Source organism: Hyaena hyaena, unplaced genomic scaffold, assembly GCF_003009895.1.
Source record: "Hyaena hyaena isolate Hyena2069 unplaced genomic scaffold, ASM300989v1 scaffold_53, whole genome shotgun sequence".
Classification (NCBI taxonomy): domain Eukaryota; kingdom Metazoa; phylum Chordata; class Mammalia; order Carnivora; family Hyaenidae; genus Hyaena; species Hyaena hyaena.
In genome coordinates, this window is record NW_024080686.1 from 2,009,520 (window position 1) to 2,025,727 (window position 16,208).

General features: G+C 52.9%; 1 protein-coding gene across 1 annotated transcript in view; it reads left to right on the top strand.

The window, feature by feature from the left end:
* The first annotated feature begins 15,089 nt into the window (after positions 1 to 15,089).
* The window catches only part of HPCAL1 (hippocalcin like 1), a 113,508-nt gene continuing 112,389 nt past the window's right edge, over positions 15,090 to 16,208 (top strand). Inside the window, exon 1 of the mRNA XM_039231077.1 lies at positions 15,090 to 15,377. The gene's annotated coding sequence lies outside the window, so the exon portion shown is untranslated. The remainder of the gene's footprint in view (positions 15,378 to 16,208) is intronic.

The window sequence follows — 16,208 nt, forward strand, 5'->3', positions numbered from 1 at the left end:
CCTGAATTCCAGCCAGCGAATCACCCCTCACCCGGCCGCGCAGAGCAGAGCCTGGCGACCTTCCAGCTGACCCGGCGCGCTTGCAGACTGCAGCCCCGAAAAGAGAAACGAAGCGAGGTGCTTTCCTGCCTGCCAAAATTTCAAGTTCCTTTTCTCGCGGGTGACCTGTCCAGCCCTCCTCCAGGGCAGTGATGGGCTTCTGCCCTGGGCCTTGGCTCAGAGCAAAGGCAGAGGGACAGGGACGGGACACCGTGGGTTGGGCGGGGTCCAGGGTCTCAGATTCTCCTCCGGAACTGTCACTTAGAGTGGGGGCTGGGCACTCTGGTCCCCCCCCCCCCGCGACAGGCATGGTGGGCTATTCCAGACCCAGACGCCCTGGGGCTGCCTCCTGTGAGCCTGGAGACCGTGTGTGTTGCCCGAGAGGATCACAATAACATCTCAGGGCGGGCGTTCTGCCAGCAGGTGGTCTGAATCCAGGGACCGTGGGCATAGAAAGGACCATCTTCTCCCCAGGCCAACACACAAGCTGTTCAGTCAGCCCAGGTTAGGCCTGAACACAAAGCCTGGCCGGCCAGGCTTCTCTGTCTCCAGGCAGGTTTCTCCGGGAGAGAAAATGAACTTCGGTTACTTCTCTGTTTTATTTTCCAGGAGGTGGGGAAGGGCAGGCAGGGGACTGGGCTCTGCGGCTCTGTTGTTTTCTTTTCTTCTTAAAAATTTTTCATGTTTATTTATTTTTGAGAGAGAGAGAGAGATCAGGGACAGAGAGAGAGAAGGGGACAGAGGATCTGAAGCAGGCATCTGAGCCCGATGCGGGGCTGAAACTCACAAACTGTGAGATTGCGACCTGAGCCGAAGTTGGACACTTAAACGACTGAGCCACCCAGGCGCCCCGGGCTCTGTTCTTTTAGTGCAGAAGGAAGAACGAGCTACCAATAATTCATGAATTGAGTTCCTAGTTCATTAATTCAGCCAGTGTTGGTGACAGCCTGCCTCTGGCACAGCCTGTCTCGGCTCTGGGTATAGAAATGAGTATGGGCTGGGGGGTGGGAGGGCGCCTGGGTGGCTCAATAGGTTAAGCGTTCGACTTCGGCTCAGGTCATGATCTCACGTTTCATGGGTTCAAGCCCCGCGTCGGGCTCTGTGCTGATAGCTCTGAGCCTGGAGCCTGGTTCAGATTCTGTGCCTCCCTCTCTCTCTGCCCCTCCCCTGCTCACACTGTCTCTCTCTCTCTCTCTCTCTCTCTCAAAAATAGATAAAACGTTTTTTTAAAAAATGAGTACAGGGGTGCCCGGGTGGCTCAGTCTGTTGAGTGTCCCACTTCTGCTCAGGTCATGATCTCATGGTCCATGAGTTTGAGCCCCGCATCAGGCTCTCTGCTGTCAGCGTAGAGCCCGCCTCAGATCCTCTGTTTCCCTCTCTCTTTCTGCCCCTCCCCTCTCTCAAAACTAAACACTAAAATATTTAGAAATGAATACAGAAGACAAGTCCTCCACCCAGGAAGCTCCCAGCTTCGTGGTGGAGACAGGCAAATTTCGAGCTTGTAACAAAGCCGTGGGACAGACTCCCGCAGATGCAGGGCTAGCGCAGAGGGGAGGCTTCCACAGAACGGGCACTAGTGTGAGGGGGAGGGGGGAGAGGGGGCACCCGCCTCACGGCGACATGTAAACGACACCGAAAACTCAAGAGAATTCCATTTTAATGTAAGGGGTATTTTTGTTTGTTTTTGTTTTTTGTTTTGTCAAGTTGGTTTCCATCTAACACCCAGTGCTCATCCCAACAAGTGCCCTCCTCCATGCCCATCACCCCCCTTCCCCTCCCCCCACCCCATCTGCCCTCAGTTTGTTCTCAGCATTCAAGAGTCTCTCGTGGTTTGCCTCCCTCCCTCTCCCCCACTATTTTCCCCTTCTTCTCCCCCACGGTCCTCCGTTAAGTTCCTCCTAATCCTCCTATACGTGCAAACATATGGTATCTGTCCCCTGCCTGACTTATTTCGCTCGGCACAACACCCTCAAGTTCCATCCATGTCGCTACACGTGGCCAGAGTTCATTCTTTCTCATTGCCATGCAGTATCCCATCGTATAGATGAACCACATCTTCTTGATCCATTCGTCCGTTGATGGACACTGAGGCTCTTTCCATGATTTGGCTGCTGTGGAGAGTGCTGCTATGAACATTGGGGTGCATGTGCCCCTGTGCATCAGCACTCCTGTATCCCTTGGGTAAATTCCTAGCAGTGCTATTGCTGGGTCCTAGGGGAGTTCTAGTGTTCATTTTTTGAGGAACCTCCACACTGTTTTCCAGAAGGGCTGCACCAGTTTAATGTAAGGTTTTTAAAACTCAAAATTAATGCAAAAAAATCCATGATGAACAATGTATCAAAAATTTAAACAGAGACAGGCTACTGTTTCTCATACGGATTATTATTTTTTAATGTTATTTATTTATTTTGAGAGAGAGAGCGTGCAGGTGGGGAAGGGGTAGAGAGAGAGGGAGAGAGAGAATCCCACGCAGGCTCTGCACTGTCAGCACAGCACGGAGCCCGACATGGGGCTCGAGCTCATGGACCATGAGATCAGGACCAGGGCTAAAATCAAGAGTTGGACGCTTAACTGACTGAGCCACCCAGGTGCCTCTGAAACTGCATTATTGAGCAATGGGAACAAGTGTGTCTAATCCACCCAAGATCATGGCCATGTGGACCTCTCCCCACCTAGAATGATTTGACAGCAGCAGAGAGAATTGTCAATGGCCTGTGAACAGTTTAGGTGACCCAGGGCTTTCTACGCAGCCATGACCTTTGACTGTAGAGCTTTTCTTCATCTATGGTCTCAGAAATGGGAGGAATTTGAGGGCGCCTGAGTGGCTCAGTCGGTTAAGCGTCCAACTTTGGGTCAGGTCATGATCTCACAGTTGGGGGGCTCGAGCCCTGCCTCGGACTCTGTGCTGACAGCCCAGAGCCTTGGAGCCTATTTAGACTCTGTGTCTCCGTCTCTCTCTGCCCTTCCCTTGGTCATGCTCTGTCTCTCCCTCAAAAATAAATAAACATCTAAAAAAAAAAAGAAATGTGAGGAATTTTGATAAGTGTCTGGGGGGGCGCACACTTTCCCTTTGGCCCAAGGCTGCGTTATGACTCAGGGTGTCTGAGCAGCTTCTAAAGGCTCATCGTGTTTCCAGGTGGAGGACAGGCGGACAGTGCCTCAGGCAGAGGGCTCAGCCTGTGCAAAGGCCTGGAGGCAAGACATATTATCCAAAAGGACACAGGAAACTGAAATCCTTTGTTTTCTTTTTTTTCTTTTTTTTTTTTTTTTGGTAACAGCTTTACTGAGCTATAATTCACATAGTATACGATTCTCCAATGTGAGTGCACAATTCAGGGGCTTCTGTCTGTCTACACAGCTGTGTGACCATCACCATGACCAATTTTAGAACACGTTCATCACCCCAAAAAGAAACCTGTCCCCTTTAGCAGATACCCACCCTCCTCGCCCTCCCCCCCATTTCACGCCAATCACGGCCTCTGGCCCTAGGAAACCATGAGTTTACTAAGAAAATAAAATAATTTTTTACTTTGGATATTTGATCTTTGCAGATCTAAACCTCTCAGGAATGCAGATCCAGACCTATGCTGACATTTTGTGTGTGTGTTTTTTAAATTTTTTAATGTTTATTTATTTTTGAGACAGAGAGACAGAGCATGAGTGGGGGAGGGGCGGAGAGAGAAGGAGACACAGAATCCGAAACAGGCTCCAGGCTCCGAGCTGTCAGCACAGAGCCCCACATGGGGCTTGAACCCATGGACTGTGAGATCAGGACCTGAGCCGAAGTCCGACGCTCAACCAACCGACCGAGCCCCCCAGATGCCCCAGTGCTGACGTTTTGATCTCACACCTTCACTGGGAAAGCCCCGAGACCTTCACATGGCCAGTTTTCTAGCTCGATGCTTTCCTTTTTGAAGTAAACAAAATATTTATTTTTTATTTCAGCCACATTTTCATGGGCATCTTTCTAAGATATGGTGAACATTGGCCCAACAGTGATTCTCCTCCTGTACCTTAACAGTAGGGTCCTAAATTTATTTGGAACTGCAAAGAGCCCATTGTAGGACTACACATTTTCCAGCCTCCTTATGGAAAGGCGTAGCCAGATGACTAAGTTCTGGACAATGAGAAGTGAGCAAAGGTGTTGCGTGGCACTTACCTTCTTTTTAGAAAGGAGGGAATGGCCCTTTTCCCTTTGCTTCTTCCTTCTGCCTAGACAAAGGATATAAAGGCTGGAGTTCTTGCAGCCATTCTGTGCCATGAGGTGACTCTGAGACCAAGATCATGGAAGGAGGAGAAACACAAAAATAGACTGGGTTCCTATCATCTGGGACCATTTCAATCCCAGACTTCCTGTCTCTGGGCTGCTTAAAAAAATGTTTTTTAAGTCAACTTCATTGAGGGACAGTTTACTTAAAATGCACCCATTTGAAGTGTATAGTTCATTGTGGTCTGACAAATGTATATGCCCATGCACCCACGTACACCAATCAAATGTAGACTATTTTTATCTCTTCCAAAAGTTTTGAGCCCTTTACAGTCAATCTCCGCTCCCTCCATGCATCTGCCCCAGGCACCACCTACCTGCTTTTCGAGAAGAGTTCTACTTCTAAAACTACTTTTAAATGAGAAAGAACTGAATGTCTGTCTTGCTTCAGCCAATATCTTGGGGCCTTTATTGTTTGTGGCTGATTCTAATGCAGAAGCAAGTATAGATCTGTTAGACACAGCCTCTACGAGCCGCCCCTAAATAATTTGTAACCTTGTCTGGACCACCCCACGTCTTAGATTGCTCCCTGGGAAACAGATTGGGAGATGAGTTTTCCAGCGGAGGTTTATTAGGGGGGTGCCCTTGGGGACACAGCTCTTTGGGAAGTAAGGGGCACAGGGTGAGGTGGTTGGACCAGGGCCTCAGCCATCCGCACAGGGAGTTCTGAGGCCGAGGTGATGTCCCGGGGCCAGTCACCAAGTTACCAAGTTATTGGGTGGGAGCTGGGCCTGGGGAGCACCGAACCTTAGGGAGGGATCATCCAACACTCCCTGCAGCTGAGGGACGTCCGTCTCGGCTCTGATGGGGAATCTGGGAGGGGAGTCACAGCAGCCAGGACACCATGAATTCCCGTGTTATCCTCGGGGGTCACTCAGTGGTAGCCCACACCTGCCTGGAAGACCTCATGCCACACTGACGGGGCAGATGCCTGGCTCGGTGGGTCCCGTAGCCGTGTCCCTGCTGGATTCCCTCTGCACACGGCCCCCCTCACACTGGGGACGCCGTGGCATCAGACGCGTTCTCTACCTGTCTCTCGAGCAGCCCCTTGCTGGGCTGTCTTTCCACATACCGACGCTGGCAATGCCTCGCCACGTCCTGGCCCTTCCTTAGTTTGACCTTCACAGTGACTTCACAGACCCCGCGCAAAAGACACGAAGGTGAACATCCTTCTGAGCGACTTGCATTTTTCCGCTCTGGGAATAGCTCTCTGTTTCCATTCATCCTTATTCCTTATTCCTAACTAAGCCTGAGGCTTCTAGAGAATTCAGTGAGCACCTGGGCTTCACAACAACCTTCTCTGTGGTGAGAGCTTTTCCCTCTGCCGGGTTCCAAAAGGTTAAAATTCCTGGCACTTTGACTTTTAAATCAGCTGGGTGTTTCCGTAAATTAGAATCCAGACTTCACAATAGACCAAATGAGGGACAAGGGATACTATTCATGTCTCCTTTTTATGAGAAATATTGTAAGCTACAGATAAAGGTAGAGAATAATAATATGTCAGCCACACACGTATCCATCACAGAATTGCCATCAGGGCCTATGGGCTTTATATTTTTAGAAATCGTGATGTCCGGGGGCACCTGGGTGGCTCAGTCGGTTAAGCGTCCGGCTTCGGCTCAGGTCATGATCTCGCTGTTTGTGGGTTCGAGCCCCGCGTCAGGTTCTGTGCTAAAGGCTGGAGCCTGTTTCGGATTCTGTGTCTTCCTCTCTCTCTGACCCTCCCCTGCTCATGCTGTCTCTCTTTCTCAGAAATAAATAAATAAATAAATAAAATTTTTTTTTAAATAAAAAAAAGAAATTGTGATGTTGAGTAGAGCGGAGGCCTCTCTTAGCCCTGCGATCTCTTTCCCATCTTGCCCTGACCCAGAAGCAGTCATTAGCGTGAGTCAGTGAGCTCTCTTTCCGTCCATTTTGATACTTTTGCTATATTTGTATACATTTGCACAAATGTACATTGTATTATTGCAGGTCTTCAATGAACATTCGCAGTGACAGACATTTAGTTTTCACTCCTTGTCTTTTAAAAAATTCAATGCTGCTTTTGAGATCTATCCACCCCGATTCCGGTGTATCCAGCAGATTGATTTTTCTGCTATTTATAGGAACTCATTGCGTGAATATAAAGCGCTTCATTCACTCCTTCCCCTCCTGGAGGATCTCGAGAGTGCTTTTCCCTCCTCCTTCGTTGTGATGTGCTCTTGCATATGGCTTTTTGGCTTATGTATATAAATTTTCTTGCCTTGCATAACGGCAGGTGCAGTTGCTGGGTTGAAAGGTGTTTGTGTCTCCAACTTGACCAGGTTTTGGCAAGTTGTTCAAAGCGACTGTCGCCATCAAACTCTCCCCCTCGGTGCCGTAAGGCACCTCTTCATTACTCTGTAGCTATTATGAATAGTGCTGCTATCCACATTCACGCCCAGGTTTGGGGGCGGGTATCTATTTTCCATTCTCTCGGCTACGTACCTGGGAGTAGATATGCCAGGTCACATGGTAACTCAATGTTTGATTTCTAGAAGAACTGCCAAACTGCATTCCAAAGCCAACACACCATTTTATATCACCACCAGCCATGAGTGTAGGTGGGTTCCAGATTCTCCAAATCCCCACCCACACTTGTTGTTGTTCGTCTTTTTGATAAGAGCAACCCCGAAGTGTGTGAAGTAATCTCACAGCGGTTTTGCTTTGTATTTCCCTGATAACCTAGGATATTGGCCATCTATTCATGTCCTTGTTGGCCCTGTGGATTGGTGTCTACCCCAATCCTTTTCTATTTTTATTTCTTATTGTTAAGTTTAAAAAAATTTTTTAAAAATATTTACTTTGGAGAGAAAGTCAGAGCGTGAGCAGAGGAGGGAGACACAGAATCTGAAGCAGACTCCAGGCTCTGATCTGTCAGCACAGAGCCCAACACGGGGCTCGAACTCACAAACCGTGAGATCGTGACCTAAGCTGAAGTCAGACACTTAACCGACTGAGCCACCCAGGTGCCCTTTTCCTTCTCCATTTTTAAATTGGGTTGTCTTTGTTGGTGATTTGTAAGAGTTCATTATATATATGGTATAGAAGTTCCTTATTCGATACATGGTTGCAAATATTTTCTCCCATACTGTGGGTTGCTTTTCACTTTCTTGATGGTGCCCTTTGAAGCACAAAGTTTTAAATTCTGATAAAATCCATCTTGTCAACTTTTCCTTTGATTGCCGGTGCATTTGGTGTCGTACCTAAGAAACCATTGCCTGATCCAAGGTCCCAAAGATTTATTCTTATGTTTTCTTCTGAGATGTTAATTTTTAAATATTTATTTGAGAGAGACAGACAAAGCATGAGCAGGGGAGGGGCAGAGAGAGAGGGAGACACAGAATCCGAAGCAGGCTCCAGGCTCTGAGCTGTCAGCACAGAACCCGACTTGGGGCTCGAACTCACAAATCGTGAGATCATGACCTGAGTCAAAGTCGGATGCTTAACCGACTGAAACATCCACGTGCCCCTCTTCTATGATTTTATAGCTTTAGCTCTTACATGTAGCTCTTGGATCCACGTGAGTTAAATTTTTGTAATGACGTGAGGTAGGGGCCCAAGTTCGTTCTCTTACAGGCGACCAGCCAGTCATCCCACTGTGACTTCGTGGAAAGGCTAGTCCTTCTACCATTGAGTTGGTTCGGCACCCTTGTCAAAATCACCTGATTGTAAATGTGAGGGTGTATTGCTGGACTTTCAACCTTATTCCATTCATCGAAATATCTATCTTTATGCCAGTACCACACTCCTTTGACTACTGTAGCTTTACGGTAATGATAAAGGCTTCCCAGATGTAAATGATAAAGCACTTGCTTCTGCCTCAGAAGACCGCCTAGGCCAGTGGTACTCAGAGTGTGGATTCCTGACCAGTAGCAGCCGCATCACCTGGAAGCGTGCTAGAAATGCAAATTCACAGCAGCAGCCCAGACTTTGTGAATCATAAACTCTGGGGGTGACGCTTAGCAATCTGTGTTTTTGCAAGCCCTTCAGGGGATTTTTTTTTATGCTTATTTATATTTGAGAGAGAGAGACAGAGACAGAGACAGAGACAGAGTGTGAGCAGGGGAGGGGCAGAGAGAGAGAGGGAGATACAGAATCCAAAGCAGGTTCCAGGCTCTGAGCTGTCAGCACAGAGCCTGACGTGGGGCTCGAATTCGTGAACTGGGAGATTGTACCCAAGCTGAAGTCTGATGCTTAACTGACTGAGGTCCCCCCCCCCCCGGGCGCCCTCAGGGGATTCTGATGTACACTAACATTGGGGATCTATTGCTCTATTTCTGTACCATCCAGGTGAGAGCCACCGGCCACGTATGGTTACTAAGCACCTGAATGGTGCTGGTCCGAATTGGGATGTGCTATCAGTACAGAACATGCACTGAATGTCAAAGACTTAGCATGAAAAAAGAATGCAAAATACCTCACTCATAACTTTTAGAGTGATCATGCATTGAAGTGAAAACATTTCCTCCATATTGAATTTTAAACTGTGCCATTAAAGTTAGTGTTGCTGTGCCTTTTAGGTTTAAAAATGTGCGGGCATACGTGGGCCACCTTTTCTTTCTGTTGGGATTTACACGTGGGGCTGTGGGAGTGTTCCTTCCACCACACGTCAGCCGCTGAACTGTCTCGGGCAGACATTCACCCACGGTCTGTCCATACTGGCTTGTACCCATTTCTCAGGCATCAGGACCTCTAGTTCCCAGAAGAGAAGGCATCGGGAACAGAGCTGGAAACGTAAGCAGGCTCTTCCGGTTCAGACTGGTTGGAAATTGCGGTCAAAGCCACTGTTTGTGATTGCCTTTGGGTTTTGTGCTTTAGCAGGAGTGTTATGCAGCCAAACAGATTCTTGGCTGCTTCCCTGATGGTTCACTGACATGGAAAAGAAGTCAGGCATCGTGTGCAGATCCCTGGCCTGGGGAGGGAGGGTTGGCTTTACCTGCAGGGGCCTGGCTGGCGGCTGCCGCCGTGCGCCCCTCTCACTCTGGGTAATCACACAGGGTGTGGACACCAGCCCTCGTCCGCCCAGCTGTGCAAACCAGCGAGGTACACCTGTCCCAGGAGCTGCTGTCCGACGCACCCTGACCGTGTCCTGGGGCGCGACCACCTCAACCTCAGCACTCGACGTCCTCGACAGGCACTTGCACAGCATTCTGGGCCGTTTGCCAGTCCCTGGTGTGTCTGACCTTTCTCTGCCCCACTCACCTGAGGGCACCCCGTGCATCCTGAGGAAACAGGCTCCCAGAGGCTAGGCGTCCTGTTCAGGTGACACATCTGGGGCGCGCCAGAGCTGGGTGGGATGCTTGCCTTTATGCATTTATAGAGTCCGGCAGCCTTTGATGGCGCTGCAGACAATGACGCTGAAGGCACCATCCTGATCATTTGTGGAGTACTTGTCACATCGCGGACGCTTCACCTGCGTTGCCGCTTTGAATCCGAGGGAGACGCTGACATCCACGCCTCACCAATTAGGAAATCAGAACCCTGGATTAGGGCTCAATTGTGATTGCTGAAGACGTTGTTCCTTTTTTTCTTTTTAAAAATTAAAAAAATTTTTTTTTAAATTTATTTCTGAGAGGAGACAGCGTGAGCAGAGGAGGGTCAGAGAGAGGGAAACACAGAATCTGAAGCAGCTCCAGGCTCTGAGCTGCCTGTCAGCACAGAGCCCGATGCGGGGCTCGAACCCACGAGCCATGAGATCATGACCAATTGAGCATCTGAGAGTCGGACGCTCAACCCATTGAGCCACGCAGGCGCCTCCGTTTTTTTTTTTTTCTTTTTTAAGTGTATTTATTTATTCTGAGAGATGGAGAGAGAGTGTGAGCAGGGGAGGGGCAGAGAGAGAGGAAGAGAGAGAATCCCAGTCAGGCAGCACAGAGCCTGACATGGGGCCCCATCCCACAAACCGTGAGATCATGACCTGAGCCGAAATCAAGAGGCAGATATTTAACCAACTGAGCCCCCCAGCTGCTCCTGAGGAGAACGTTCCTGACTCCCTGACTCGCTGGAGGAGAAGGAGGAAGGAGGGGGGAGTGCAAGAGGAGGGAGGGGGGAGTTCAGGAGGAAGGAGGGGGGAGTGCAGGAGGAAGGAGGGGGAGTGCAGGAGGAAGTGAGTTATTCCCAAAGTCCTGACGCCGGAGCCAGACCTGCTTCCAGATCTGCTGACCCACAGCCCCACTCACGTTCCCCTCACCTCAGCGGCCTGCCTCTGGTGATGCCGAGAGACAGCCCAGTGCCTGAGCCCTCGCCGGGAAGCGGGGCTCCCCTCCGCCCCTCACACAGGCCCCCAGAAGCGCGGTTGGGGAGACGGTCAGGGAGCAGGGCAGGTGGGCAATGCACTGCTATAGGAACCAAAGATCCTGAAAGCCCCCCAGCCTCAAGACTAGAGGGGGGCAGCTGGGCAGATGGGGTGCGAAATAGAAGATTCTAGAAGATACATCGGCACGTCTTGGCCAGCGTGGGCCGCTGTGACAAAATCCCGAGACTGAGGGGCTTAAACAGCACACTTATTTCTTAGAGCTCTGGAGGCCGGACATCCAGGACCACGGTGCTGGCCGATCCGCAGTCTGGTGAGGGCTCCTGGCCTGTGATGGCTGCCTTCTCGCTGTGTCCTCACGTGGCCACTGAGGAGACAGGGGGAGATCTCGTTCCCTCTCGCTCTTCTTATGAAGGCGCCGATGCTAGTATGGGGTTAGATCCCACCTTATGGCCTCATTAACCTTAATTACTTCCTAAAAAGCCCTGTCTCCAAATACAGGCACACGGCTTGTGTTAGGGCTTCAATGTATGAATTTTGGAGGGACACGGTTCAGTCCATTGCGGGGTAGTTGCTCTAGAAGGGACCGTCTGGCTCATCGGAACCGTCTGGAGCTTGCAAGGAAGAAGCGACAAGGGGGATCCATCGGAATGTGCCCCTGAGTCACGTTCCCTAGGTACCGCAGGTCATAGCCTCTGCCTCAGGGACTGTCACAAACACTGGTGAACCACAGGGGTAAGCAAGATGACCTACCCATCCAATGTCCCCACCCGCGGAGCCATACTGACCCGAGGCAGGACCCAGTGAGTTTTGGCCCTGGGGCTGCGGGCAAGTTCTCTGACTGGTTCCCCTGGGTTCTGCTCCTGGAGCTGGGGAGCGTGGGCCGCCAGAGGCGCCGCATCTACTGTAAGGAGCAGCCTCACTCTTCCTCTCTGCAATTACAATGACACAGAGTGACCCAGTCAAAAGAGAACCCGGAAACAATTGGGCCTTCACTCCCCCAAGCTTTCAGGAATCTGGGGTTTGTGACCCAGAACCATATGTATTTGAAAGAACCTCTCTAGGAGGATGCACAGTCAAGTTCATGGAAGAGCTACAAACAATATTTTTTTGGTAGTATTTTTTCCCCAAAGCCTGTGTGGGCCCAGCACAGTGACACTGAATCTTGCTTTTAGACCTGGCTGCCGCTGATACTGACCTGTGATGTTGGACATTTCCTTTCTCCAAGTAGAAGTGTCCTCATATGTAAAATGTGGGAATGATCTCAGGAATGCTGGAAATAGCATATGTAAAAGTGCTTCTAAAACAGTAATGTCATAAAACTATGCCAGATATTATTATTTTTTAAATGTTTATTTATTTTTGAGAGAGAGAGAGACAGAGCATGAGCGGGGGAGGGGCAGAGAGAGAGGGAGACACAGAATCCAAAGCAGCTCCAGGCTCTGAGCGGTCAGAGCCCAATGTGGCGCTTGATCTCATGAGATCATGACCTGAGCTCGAGTCGGACGCTTAACTGACTGAGCCACCCAGGAGCCCTATGTCAGATATTATTAAGAACAATCAGATTCAGTCATGACTTTAAGTGCTTACAGCCATGGTATGGAAGACAAACTGTATATACAGTGTGCCACCTGTTATGTGTTGAATTGGTCCCTCATAAAGATGTTGAAGCCCTAATCTCTTGTACCTGTGAATAGGACTCTATTTGGAAACATGTCTTTTGCACATGATCAAATTAAGGCCATTAGAATGGGCTCCAATCCAATATGACTGGTGTTCTTATAAAAAGTGGAAACGTGGACACAGAGGCAGACACACACACAGAGGGAAGATGATATGGAGACAGAGGGAGAAGACAGCCATCTATAAGTGAAGAAAACACCGGAGGCTACAGAAGCCAGAGGAGAGGCCCGGAACAGATTCCCCCCCTCAGATCCCTGAGAAGGAAGCAGCTTTGCTGACATGTTGACCTTGGCCTTCCAGCCCAGAACTCTGAGACAGAGTGTCTTGTTTTGAGTCAGCCAGTGTGTGGTACTTTGTGATGGCAGCCCAAAGAAAGTGACAAAACACCATACCACACCCTGAATTTGTTTTTTGTTTTGCGCTAGTGTATCAAATTCAGAAGTACTTATGGAGTAACTTCTGCATGCCCTTCCTCCACGAAGCTTGATAAGGCGTTACTGAAAGAGCAAAAGGAAAAGACCAGGTTGTATCTCATCTGAGGGAGACACTCCTTTAGAAGTTCAGGGAAGGGAGAAGGGCACAGGAGCCGAGAGATCAGAGAGAGAGGTGAAATCTGAACTGGGCCCTGGGGGATAGAGAGGTTCCAGAGGGGTGGGACAGAACAGCCTGGGCAAAGGCCCTGAGGTCCAGTGGTAGGCAAATCTGCTTTTGCCCTCTCCACCCTGGGTCTGCTATGCTTTCCCCCTCCTCCTTATCTCTCAAGGCCCCTGACCCTGTTCCCATGAGCTGGTTTTGCAGGTGATCGTAGCTGGCTACAGCTCGGTCCTCGATGACCATGACTCTGCTACTTTATGTGTGGTTATGTGTGGGTGTCTGTCTGTTGTCCTGTGACTGAGCTTGGGAAAGCTGTGCTCTTTCCGCAGCAGGAGACATCACGATGTGCTCACCAAGACGACTGTGCTCTCCTGGTCACAGAGGAAGACTATAATTCCAGGACCCCTTGCATCCAGGTAGCCCCATGTGACTAATTCTGGTCAGTGAACGCGGGCCACTGTGCTGTGTGTCTCCTCCAGGCCTGGGTCTCAGTGACCACCTCCCCGCCACCCTAGGCCCCCAGCGAGCACTACCTTCTCTCTGACTGCTGGCTGGAAGTCAAGGGGCCAGCGGAGCCCTCAGAAGTCCTGAAGGAAGGATCTAGATGGAAGAGATTCTGGCGAAACTCTAGATGATGGAAGGGGCTGGGGCTCCTGAATGCCTGTCCCTGCTGAGGGAGAAGTGAGTGTCATGTGTGACCACAGCAGAACATGACCCACCCCGCCGGACCCAGGAGCTGCAGTCACCTGGTGGATGGGCCTGGGCTTGCCGGGTGACTCGGGCTTCTCACCCGGAACCGTACACTCTATGCGGACACACTACAGGAAGCCTACTCGATGACCGTGGCTGCCGGTGGCCAAGAAGGAAAGATGGAGCCCGGGGTGTCAGAGCCGCTCCGCCTGACATCCCCACGCCGCATACTGCCGACAGCTCAGTCATTGTTGCATCTAATCCCCACCGCAGGGCCGCCCGGGAGACTAGATCCCTCCGGGGCGGTTCTGCCATTTGCTTGCTGAGAGAGGGGTCTGGGCTTGGACCACCTTGCCTGCCAGCCCACCCTCTTCCCCTCCAAGCCGCCCACGGGCACTCCTCCCTGCAGCCTCCTGTGCAATGGGAGTTCACTCCCCGCGCTTTTGTGGAGGAGGATGTGCAGGAGGATTCGAGTTTTCCCCTAGAGACGCCAGAAAGACAGCCTGTCTCAGCCTAACACTAACGCCCAGCTCCACATTCACGGCTGTTTCTGTGGTTACCTTTCTTCGGGGATGTTTGGGGTGGGTGGGGGTGGGGGTGGGGGTGGGGGTGTGTATCTATTTGCTTTTCCAGGGCCCAGATTTTCAGCAGCTACTGGGACGAGAGGCTCTGGGAAGCACAGTCCCTTATTCCCTCCCTCCCAGGCAGGTGCCTTCGGCGGGGGACTGAGGAAGTCTCAGGAAACACTGGGTGGCTTCTCCCTGACACCCAGGCCACCGGTCCCTGAAAAGGAAATTTCCCCCAAGTCCCTCCCTTGGCAGAGACTGAAGACCCCAGAGCACGTCAGGGAGGGAAGGGCCCCAAGAAGCCTGCCTCTCCTCCCGTCCATTTCCTAGGTGGAGTCTAAGGGACTTGCCCAAATCGCCCGGAATTGGTAAAGGCAATCAGAGCTGTACTCAGGGGTCCTCAGTCCCTTCCCTGAAAGAGGCGCAGGAAGGCCGGTGGTTACGTGCTGGGGTCGGGGGGTGGCGGGCGGTGCGGGTGGCAGAGGGCCCTGGGAGACGGCCTGGGGCACTCCAGCCTCTTCCCTCTCGGGGCCACCAGAAAAGGCTGCACTTCCTGCCGAGGACTGGGAGGCGGGGGAGTGGGCGCGGAACTGGCCCCTCCCGCTGCCGCCTCCCCGCCTCTCCCGCACCCGCAGGCCAGAGGCCAAGGGTTAGGGAGGCGGAACCGGTGCTCGGCTCCGCTCCCGCCCCGAAGTCCGCCCGAGCCTGGCACCGGGTGAGGGCCTCGGCTGGGCGGAGAGAGCGCCGAAGGGCGGCGAGCGGCCGGCGTGCACAGCTCGGAGGCCCGGGCCCGGAGGGCCAGCAGGGGGCGTGGCCAGGGACGGGGGCGCGGCCCAAGCAGGGCGGGCGGGCGGGGCCAAGGCGGGGGCGTGGTCGGGGCGGGGGCGGGTCCGCTGGAAACTTGAGCGCCGGCCGCAGCCGCACGCTCCGCCCCCGGCCCCCGCCTCCGGGTCCCGCCTTCGAGTCCCTTCCTTCCCGGCGCTGGCAGGCGGGCCGAGGCGGCTGCGGGCGGCGGACGGGCGGACCGGCGCACCGGCGGGCGCCTCCACCTTTTTCCCTCCCTCGCTGCCGGCTTCCTTTTGTTTTTCTGGGAGGCGATGAGCGCAGGGCCGGCGCGGAGGCTGCGGGCGCACGGAGGCCCGCGCTCCTAGCCACCCTCCCGGCCTGCGCGCTCGTCCCGGGCAGCGGCCCGCGCCGGCCCCAGCGCCCGCGGCGCCGAACTTGGGCTCGGGAAGCCGGCGGACCGCGTTCTGCTCCGGAGCAGGTAGCGTAGCGAGGGGCTGCGGGCTCGGGAGAGTGCCGGCGTGTGCAGCGGCGTGAGCTGCGGTCGGGCTCTCTGCGTGTGTGCGTGTGCGTGTGTGTGTGTGCGCGCGCGTGTGTGTTGGGGGTGCCTGTGTGTGTCTGCGTGGTGGAGTTGTGGGTGACCGAGGACGGTGGTGTGTCCCTGGAATGGCGTGGCCTCGTGGGGATCCGTGTGTGCAGTGGGTGTGCACATTTTGGGCTGCGTTTGTGGAATTGTGTGTCCGGGCGCAGGTGCTGGTGGGGACGGGTGCGGGGCGGGTGGCTTGGGTGAGCGGCTGCGCGTGGGGCGCGGGTGGCGGGGTGGGCGTGGGCGTCCAGCCTTGGGTGCAGGGCCCTCTGCCCCCCGCCGGCCGGCGCAGTGCGGAGCTCCAGGGCCCTGGGTGACAGCTGGGATCCGAGGGAGCTAGTGCGGGCCTCCGCGGCTGCGGGGCAGGTGCGCGCGGCCCACGTGGGTGGCAGGTGAGCTCCGGCCAGGGGAGGGGGCTGGCATGGTGGCCATCCGCTCCCTCCTTACGGGCAGAGGGGCGACGGACAGAGCGAGTTAGGAGCCCTGGTATCGCCGCGACCCGCACTGCGACCTGGGCCAGACCCGCCACCTTCTGTGGTTGAGGTTTGGTTCTATATCAAATGGGGACAGTTCCTCCCTCGGGGTATGCCATGACATTTAAAATGAGAACGCACTGAAGATAGGTCTTGGCCGGGCGCTTGGCGCATAGTAGGTGCTAAGTTAATTGAATTAGTGTTTCTTTTTTTTTAATCCTCTTTTTTCCTTTATCGTGGGTGGGGCTGTTCC